Source organism: Nannospalax galili, unplaced genomic scaffold (genome assembly GCF_000622305.1).
Source record: "Nannospalax galili isolate Female #2095 unplaced genomic scaffold, S.galili_v1.0 scaffold580, whole genome shotgun sequence".
Classification (NCBI taxonomy): domain Eukaryota; kingdom Metazoa; phylum Chordata; class Mammalia; order Rodentia; family Spalacidae; genus Nannospalax; species Nannospalax galili.
This window is the reverse complement of record NW_008345762.1, coordinates 671,487-681,380: the sequence shown is the minus strand read 5'-3', so window position 1 is coordinate 681,380 and position 9,894 is coordinate 671,487. Positions and strand designations below refer to the sequence as shown.

The 9,894-nt window shown below is 42.1% G+C and overlaps 1 non-coding gene across 1 annotated transcript; it reads left to right on the top strand.

Annotated features, from left to right (window-relative positions):
• Positions 1-424: 424 nt before the first annotated feature.
• On the top strand, positions 425-586 carry LOC115071869. The gene has a single exon (XR_003850932.1). It is a non-coding gene; the product is annotated as a U1 spliceosomal RNA (small nuclear RNA).
• Positions 587-9,894: the final 9,308 nt, after the last annotated feature.

The window sequence follows — 9,894 nt, the reverse complement described above, 5'->3', positions numbered from 1 at the left end:
CTGATGCTCTCTTCACAACACCTAAGAAATGGAAACAACTTAAATCTCCCTCAACTGATGAGTGGATAATGAAAATGTGGTGCATTTACACAATGGAGTTCTACTCAATGGTAAAGAAAAAATGAAATCATGAAATTTGTGGGTAAATAGATGGAACCAGAAAGTGTTGTACTAAGGAACACAGACTCAGAAAAACAATCAATGAGGAGCCTGGAGAGATGGCTCAGAGGTTAAGAGCACTGGCTGCTCTTGCAGAGGACCCAGGTTCGATTCCAGCACCCACACCCCCACTCCATAACTCCAGTTCTAAGGAATCCAAGGCCTTCTGACCTCCTTGGTCATTGCATGACACAGGTGTCCTTACATGTATGCATGCAATACACTCATACACACAAAATAAAAATAATAAAATATTTTTAAAAGAATACTTACCTGGCAGGGAGACACCATATCTGGAAGGTGGTTTTCCCAGGGCGAGGCTCATCCATTGCACTTGGAATGTGCTGACCCCTGCAATTTCCCCAAATGCAGGAAACTCAACTGCATAATTTGTGGTAGTGGAGGACTGCATTTGTGCTCTCCCCTTAAAAAAAAGAAAAATATATACTTTAAAAAGAGTATAAAAAAGAAAAACAAATAACATACGTTCTCATTTGTGGATCTTAGCTGCAAATCCTTATATGTGAGTATATATCCTGAAAATCAGGAAAATGGAAAGGAACCATGGGATTAAAGGGGAAGAAGGAGCCCAAGAGAGGAAGACAATAGGAGAACAGTGTTATCAAAGGGAAATGGGGGAAATGCATGTTAAATGGAGAGGGTGGAGGGAAGGTTATATAGGATGGAGAGAGTGGAGAGATAATGCTTAGGTGGTGTGAAAAACCAGAGGGAAATGTATTGGTTCAAAAACCCACTAAAAACCTGAGAAACACAGACACACAGACACAGACATACACACACACGCACACACACACACACACACACACACACACACGTGCATAGCTGAAGGTTATATAACAAGAAACACAGTAACAGACAGGAAAACTCTCTGAGTTGTTGGTCAAGGTAGTCAAGAGACTCCCAAAGTAACACAAGCTATTGCCACAGCCCTTGATGGCCTCCCAGAACTTGAAGGTAAGACCCTATTGCTAAAGACAGGACATACTTCAGACACAGAACTTGGAGCACTGAAGCTAGAAACTGACCTGGAGGCCTCCTTCCTGAAGACCAGCTCTCATAGTATCAGAGGACACTATACAAGCCGCTAAGGGAGGAAAGGTAACCAATGGTCCAACCTCAGCTGTGAAGCCTAATAACCACAACAATGACCAGCACAGCAACCTATCTCCATTGGTGCAGTAGTGGCACTTTTATCTTGGGTGTAATCAACAGCTATCTAACTGAATTTAAAGCCTGCTGAATGGGAGGGAATTCATGTGTGGAACTGTAAATATAGCCAAATACACATGACTGGAGAGGTTGCAGATCCTAGAGAAAAACCTACATCTGTCACATCCCTAGACAAATATAATTTCTTACTGTATGCTAAATATGTATCATTGTATTTACAGACAAGTATACCTCTCACCAGTAATCAAAGAAGCTTCTTTTTGCAACAGATAGAGACTATTACAGAGCTTCAAAACTGGTCAAATACAGAGAATAAGTGTCTGTGAGATGTCTTAAGGGACACATCTACAATGCAATCTCTATACCTAAGGTTCAGGGAACATAGCAGAACTGGTGATAGAGAGAATATTAAGGCATCTCTCAACTCTCACCAGCAAAGCTTCCTCATGCAACAGATAATGATTAATACAGAAAGCCACAATTGGCCAGAATGTAGAGAATAATAGACTACAGAGTACATGCCCCTGGATAGGACTCCTGCATTAAACCTCTGCCATCCAGGGCTCAGGGACCATTGTGGAAGAGGGACAGAAAGACAGTAAGAGCCAGGGTTAATAGATGACCACAGGCAGCTGGGAACTTGCTCATATGAACTTACAGCAATAGTGACAGCATGCACAAGACCCAAGCAAATGCAAAACAGACAAAAATCCAGCATAGAAGTGGAGAAATGGGTAAGAAGTCCCAACTTTAGCTGAAGAACTATTGGCAACTGATCACCACTGGGTAAGGGAGAATTGGTGTTCTTTTTTAAAATATTTTATTTATTTATTTTTATTTTATGTGTATGCATGTATGCCTGCATGTGGGTAAGTGCACCCATGTCATGCAATGCCCAAGGAAGACAGAAGAGATTGTCAGATCCCCTGGAACTGGAGTTACAGACAGTTGTTAGCTACCATATAGGTGCTGGGATTCGAACTCGGGTCTTCTGCAAGAACAGTCAGTGTTTTTAACCACTGAGCCATCTCTCCAGCTGGAGTTGGTGTTCCTGAAAGGAGCAATACTAGATAGGTTGACCAGGTTCCAAAGGATGAACTTACACTGAGGGACATCTAGGGACACAAACTAGACTGGATAGGACTTAACATATATAACATAATGCAAGAAATCTAGCAGGGGGGAATACGGGGAGGTACAGATGGGGAGGGGTCTAAATATGATCAAGATTTATTTTATGAAATGCACGAAAATGCAATTTTTAAAAATAGAAAAAAAAAGGTGGCAAAGCCAGGTGTGATGATACATGCCTTTACTTTCAGTACTAGGGAGGCAAAGACAGATAAATCTCTGTAAGTTTGAGGCCCATATGGTCTACATAGTGACTTTCAGGCCAGCCAGGGCTATATAGTGAGATACTGTCTCAAATATTAATTAATCAAGTAACTAATTAATTAGAAAACCAACATGGGAGCTGCTAAGAAATGACACTTGAGGTTGACCTCTGGCTTCCCTATGCATATACACATACACATGTACCTGTACACACACACACACACACGCACACACACACACACAAATTCAACTCAAAATGGATTAAAGACTAGGGGCTAGAAAAATAGTTCTGTGGTTAAGAGCACTTGCTGCTCTTCCATTGGACCCAAGTTTGATTCCCAGCACTCATGTTGGTAGCTTACAACCACCTGTAACTCTAGCTCCAGGGAATCTGATGCCCTATTCTGGTCTCTGCAGGTACCCACACATGTGTACATATACACAAAGATACAAACACACATATAAATAAAAATAAAAAATCTTTAAAAAATGGATTAAAGGCTTAAACATAAGATCCAAAATTATAAAATTCCTACAAAAGACCTGTCCAAGGACTCACACTCTGCAGACTCTTGTTCTCTTTGCTTTGGCCATCTGTCCTAGTTTGTTTCTCCATTGCTGTGGCAAAACACTCTGACCAATACCAACTTGGGGAGGAAAGGGTTTATTCAGCTTACATCTGGGTCACAGTTCATCAGGAAGCCCAAGGTAGGAACTCAGGGCAGGAACCTGGAGGCAGGAGCTGGAGCACAGACCATGGAGGAATGTTGCTTACTGGCTTTTTCCCCCGGGCCCCGCTCAGCCTGCTTGCTTTTGCAAAACAGGGACACCCGCCCCGGGGGGGCACCACCCACAGTGGGCTGGGTCCTCCCACATCACTCAACAATCAAGAAGGTCCCCCATGGACATGGCCACAGGCCAGTCCAATGAAGGTAATTCCCCAATTGAGACTCCCTCAACCCAGATGTGTCAAGTTGACACTAAAGCTATCCAGCACACCATCTGTGTCCTTTTCTGTTCATGGACCTCTGCTGCATGAGGGAGCTTCATTGATGAGAGTTGCTTCACCTACCCAGAGATCAGGGACCACTGTGGAAGAGTGGGAAGAAAGATTCTAAGTCAAAGAAGGAGGCACATGACCATACCAAAATAGATTCTTACAGCCTCCTGAGACCTTGCTCATATGAACCTACAGCAATGGTGTCAGCATGCACAAGACCCATGCAAACCCAAACAGACAAAAACCCAGCATAGAACTGTGGAAATGGGCAGCAGGCCCCAATGTTAGCTGAAGAACTACTGACAGCTGATTACTGCTGGGTGAGAAACAACTGATCTTCTTAAAGGGAGAGACTCTAGATAGGTTGACTAGACCTCAGTGGATGAATTTGCACTGAGGAATGTTTGGGGACACTAACTTGATAGGCCTTAGCATCAAAGACGGAATGTATGAGATCCAGTGGGGGGGTGCATTATGGGAGGGTGCCAATGGGGAAGTAGGTATAAAGATGATTAAGGTGTTCTGTATGAAATATACATAAATTCAATTTAAAATTGTTTTAATGCCTACAAGAAAACATAAAAGAGCTTAATATGGTGGCTCATGCCTTTAATCCTAGCACTCAGAGGCAGAGGCAGGGGGATCTCTGTGAGTTCAAGCCCAGACTGATCCACATAGTGAGTTCCATGCCATCCAAGGCTACATAGTGAGAGCCTGTTTCAAAAAAAGAGAGGAAGGGAGGAAGAAAAAAGGAAGGAAGGAAGGAAGAAAGGAAGGAAGGAAGGGAGGGAGGGAGGGAAGAAGGAAGGAGGGAAGGAGGGAGGGAGGGAGGGAAGAAGGAAGAAGGCAGAAAGAAAGAAGGACAAAGGAAATATTCATGGCATTAGTCTGGACAATTAATTCAAGGATATGAGACCTAAATTACAAGGAACCAAGGAAAAATAGCTAAGTGGGGCAACATCAAGCTAAAAAGCTTCTGCACAGCAAAGTAAACAATAGAGTGAAACACAACCACAAATTAAATAATATATTTGGAAGTTACACATGGATAAAGGGTTAATCTCTGAAACATATTTGGAACTCGCACAACTGAATAACTGAACAGCTTTAGATAAAACTAACAATTTTACTTAAAAATGAACCAAGAACCAGAATAAACATTTCTCCATAGTTAGCCCACAGGTACAGAAGATGCTCAGCATCTCACAGTTAAACCTAAAGCCTCAAACTGTCTCTAAAGGTCCTAACTTTCTGAAACAAGGCTCAAGATCAGAATCAGAGAGTGGATAATAGTTGTGCTTTGACCTCATTCTCTTGACAAATCTCTTAGTCCAATGTCAACATTCAGAACTACTGGTTCCATTTCTGGTTAGTGTACAAGTTTTAAAATGAGTTTGTTTTTTCTGAAAGTTGATTTCCTATTAGCTATGATTCATATGGAAGCACAAAAGACTCTGAATAGCTAAACCAATCATAAGCAAAAAGAGAACTGACCTCAAGAATTACACTACAGAGCCCTAGTGACAAAGACAACATGGTATTGGCACAAAATCAGGTGCACAGATCAATGGAATTGAATAGAGAACCCAGAGCTGGACAACAGTGCAACAGTCATCTATTTTTTTACAAAAGTGTCAAAAACATAGATTGGGAAATAAAACCTCTTCCACAAAAGGTGCTGGGAAAACTGGAAATCCACATGTACAAGGGTGAAATAAGGTCCAGATCTCTCACTCTGCTCAAACATTCATTCAAAATGGATCAAAGATCTAATATAAAACCCAAAATGTTGCAACTACTAGAGGAAAACACTTCAAGATATAGACATAGGCAAGGCTTTTGGGAAAATATGGACTCTTTCTTATCCCTCTGGAACTGTAAGCCAAAATAAACTCCTTTTCATAAATTGCTTGGTCATGGTACCTTAGCACAATAGGAAAGTAACTAATACAAGACCTAATAAAATTAATCCTGGGAGATGGCTTAATGGTTAAGAACTAATACAAGGCCTGATAAAATAATTACAGTCCAATATCAATGACAAGTAGTAACAATTGTTATAGGTACAATGACACAGACTAGCAGAAGTGTAAAAATAAATAAAGGGGGCCGGGAGTGGTAGCACACACCTTTAATCCCAGCACTTGGAAGGCAGGCAAATCTCTGTGAGTTCAAAGCCAGCCTGGTCTACAGAGTGAGTTCCAGGACAGCTGGGGCTACCAGGAGACCCTGTCTCAAAAAGACCTAAATAAAAAATAAATAAATAAATAAATAGACTGGAGAGATGGCTCAGCAGTTAAGAGCACCTGCTGCTCTTGCAGAGGACCTGGGTTTGGTTCCCAGCACCCACATGGCAGCTTACAACCTTCTGTAACTCCAGCTCCAGGGGATCTGATGCCCACTTCTGACCTCTGCAGGCATTTCACAACATGGGTGCACTTACATACATGCAGGCAATACACTCATACACATAAAATAAAAATAAAACATTTTAAAATAAGTAAAAATAAAGGATTTTGAGGCATAAAGCTATATCTCAGGCAGGACTCAAGCACTGTGGCAGCTGAGCACAGCTCCAGGCCTTAGTGAGATGATACAGATTCATCTGCATGGTAGGCATGATTTCTCAACTTTCATAATTGGTGTTATACTAATAATCAGGTGCAGGAAGGCATATTACTGCAATAGAAACCTGAATAGGCAAAATGATAATCAATGATTTAACACTCTATCAGAAAAAGAACATACACAGCTATTATTTTGCACTTTTCGAAGGTCCATGGGTGTGCCTGTAAGGAAATTTCTAGACTGAGTTAACTGAGAAGATTAAATTTAAATGTGGGTGGCACCATTCCATGGCTAGAATCCTGGACTAAATAAAAAGGAGACAGTTAAATGGCACACCGGCATTCATCTGTCAGGGCTTCCTGTCTGGCACTATGACCAAGTTGCCTCTTGCTCCTTCTGCTGCCATGAGTTCCCCACTGTGACAGACTGTACCTCAAACTGTAAGCCAAAGTAAACCCTTCCTTCCTTCCTTGGGTTGTTTCTGTCATGTATTTTATCACAGCAATGAGAAAAGTAATTAATACACTTATGAGCAAGAAACACTGTATGAGTCATTTTATAGGCATTGTCTTATTTGTTCTATGGGATAGATGTTAATAGCATTTGCATTTTGAATATGAGAAAACTGGAGCTCATAGAGACCAGCTAGTGAGGTCACACAATGGAAAAAGGCAGAGCTGGGTGATGGTCCCAACCCCGATGATCTCCAGCACTCAGGTTTCAAGATTTAAGAGTTTGATGGACACACATCTATGCACGTCTTTGATCCCAGCACTCAGGAGGCAGAGGCTGGTAGATCTTTGTGAATTCCAGGGTAGCCAGGGATACGTAGTGAAACCCTGTCTCAAAAAATATTTGATAGTTTCAGATTTTTTTTAGACAAATTCTGCCTATGTAGCCCAGGCTGCTCCTTAATTCACAATTCCCCTTCTTCAGCTTCCTGAGTGCTAGAATGACACACATACCACAATGATTGACAGTACTAAAGTTCTTAACCTTGTTAGATTTTATGATCAACTATGTGAACCAAAAGGAAGTTCAGATCTGGTCCCTGATCAGCATAATTAAGTTCAGCCTTAATGCAAACTTAGGTAAACAAAAAACCAACACAGAACTGTGGAAATGAACAGCAGGTCCCAATCTTAGTCAAAGAATTACTGGCAGCTGATCACTGCTGGGTGAGGAAAAGCTGATCTTCCTGAATAAGATCTAGATAGGCTGACTAAACCCCAGTGGATGAACTTGCACTGAGGGACATCTGGGGACGCTAACTTTACATAATAGGCCTTAATACAAATGACAGACTGTATGAATTCCAGTGGGGGGGGCTATAGGAGGGTGCCAAAGTGGAAACAGGAAGGGGGTATAAAGATGATTTTATGAGCCAGGTGTGGTGATACACACCTTTAGTCCCAGCACTCGGGAAGCAGGCAAATCTCTAAGTTCAAGGCCAGCCTGGTCTACACAGAAGAGTTCCAGGACAACTGGGGCTACAGGGAGACCCTGTCTCAAAAAGACCAAAAAAAAAAAAAAAGATGATTTTATGTATGAAATACACAAAAATTCAATAAAATTTTTTTAAAAATTAAGTTCAGCTTTAATTATGAATATACTTGAGCTAACACAAGTCTCACCCATGCAACTTTGAGTTGCACTAGTAATTTTTAGAGTAACTCTATAGAAATTTTATAGTGTGGGGGTAGCTGGAGGTTCTGGGGATGAGAGATTCTTATCTTTTCCTATGTTTTCATTTACATTATTGTTTCATGTGGATGAGAATTTCAGCCTGGGGAAAAAGTATTTGATGTTTCATTCTGAGTTCACTGGGATTGTCAGTAACTAAACCTGAGGTGTTTCATGGTCCTGTGACAAGAACAAAGCCAAATACTGTGTAATCATCAACAAGTAAAGGAGATCCAGCTGCTAGCCTTTCTACCACTGTCACCATGAGGAAGTGGGAAGGTTAAGGCTCCTTCTGTGCCCTTGTTTCACTGGAGGGAGAGACATATCTATCTTCTGAAGATTAAGTCAGATAACAGATCGCCAGCACATGAAAAAGGCATCAAGTGCGTGGGGGAGGGGTAGTTTAGCTTACTGTGTCCCTTTGAGTTGAATTAGTTTTTCTAGAATAATTCTAGCATCACAGAAACCTTATAGATCTAGGAGACGTTCTAGGGGTGGGGATTCTCTTTACCAAAGTTTCCTCTGGTGTCATTCATGCCATTCTTTTATGTGTATGAGTTTCAACCTGGGGGGTAGGATGGTATTTGTTGTTTCCTTCTGAGTTCAGAACCCTTCCCTACTATGTAGAAGGGGTCTGGATTCCATACCCCTCACTGACAAAAATAAAAAACAAAAACAATTTTTAAAAAATCACCTGACATGGAGTCTTAGTTACTTTTCTGTTGCTGTGATAAAATCCCACAACCAAGGCAACTTATAGGAGTTTATTTGGGTTTACCGTTCCAGAAGGATAAGAAGCCATCGTGGAGGGGAGGCTGGCAGCAAGTGGCAGGCATGCATGGCAGCAGGAGGAACCTGAGAGTTCACCTCACACCCACAAACATGGAGCTGAAGGAGCAAGCAAGAAGGGGAAGCAAAGCGATGAACTCCCAAAGCCAACCCCCAGTGGCACACTCCCTAAATATCCCCAACTGGGGACCAAGTGTTCAAACAGGTGAGCCTCTGGAAACAATTCTCACTCAAACCACCACACGTGGTCTATAACAAACTGTCTTCAAGTTGTTTCTGGGCCTCCACCTTCTCACTAAAGATAACTCTTTGTGCAGAGTTCTGAAATGCTTCCTCTACTTAGGGCTAGGAGAATTGGAATTGATGTTGGTAAACAGAATCACGTTACTGGTAGATACAATGATCTAGTTGAGGCTTTTCATGTGTACTCCCACATCATCCATCTTAGAGCATGTTAGCTGGGTATATTTTCATGTTGCTAGGGAGAAATTAACTTTATAAATGTCTCTCCAATATTTTCAAATGCTACTCATGAGGTAAAAACCTCACCTTCCTTCTGTGAGGATGAGCCTCACCTAGGTGCTAACAATAATTAACAAACCCCTGGCTTTGGGTGACTTCCTGTATGCTGCTATATGGCAGAGGGAATGTGTATTGGTGTGACAGCAGGGACAAAGCAGCTGGATCAAGATTTTGGGTGTGGTGGCACGCAACTTTAATCCCACCACTCAGGAGGCAGAGATAGGTGGATCTCTGTGAGTTCAAGGCCAGCATGGTCTACGTGGTGAGTTCCAGGCCAGCTGAAGCTACAGGGAGACCCTGTCTCAAAAAAAGCAAACATCAATTGTTGGGGACCCTTGTTGTGTAGTCTCTTCATGACCGGATAGCCCATGGGCTCGGCTCAAATGTAGAGACTCCTTTTTCAGCAGGGTGCTTTCCTGGCATCTTCCTGACTCGTCTTTTGAAGTAGCCACCACAGAAACATGGCCTCCAGCTCTGGAAACTGCCAGCCTTTCCTGTGTGATTTTTCAGGCAGTCTGGCAGCCTGGCAGGAGCTTACCGCCACATGTAAATGGGGCATCCTAAAAGTACCTATCAGCTAAGGTTTTTACTACCACCCCCATAGTATAAATATCCTGGTTTCCCCTCAATAATTGGAGCTGGATCAC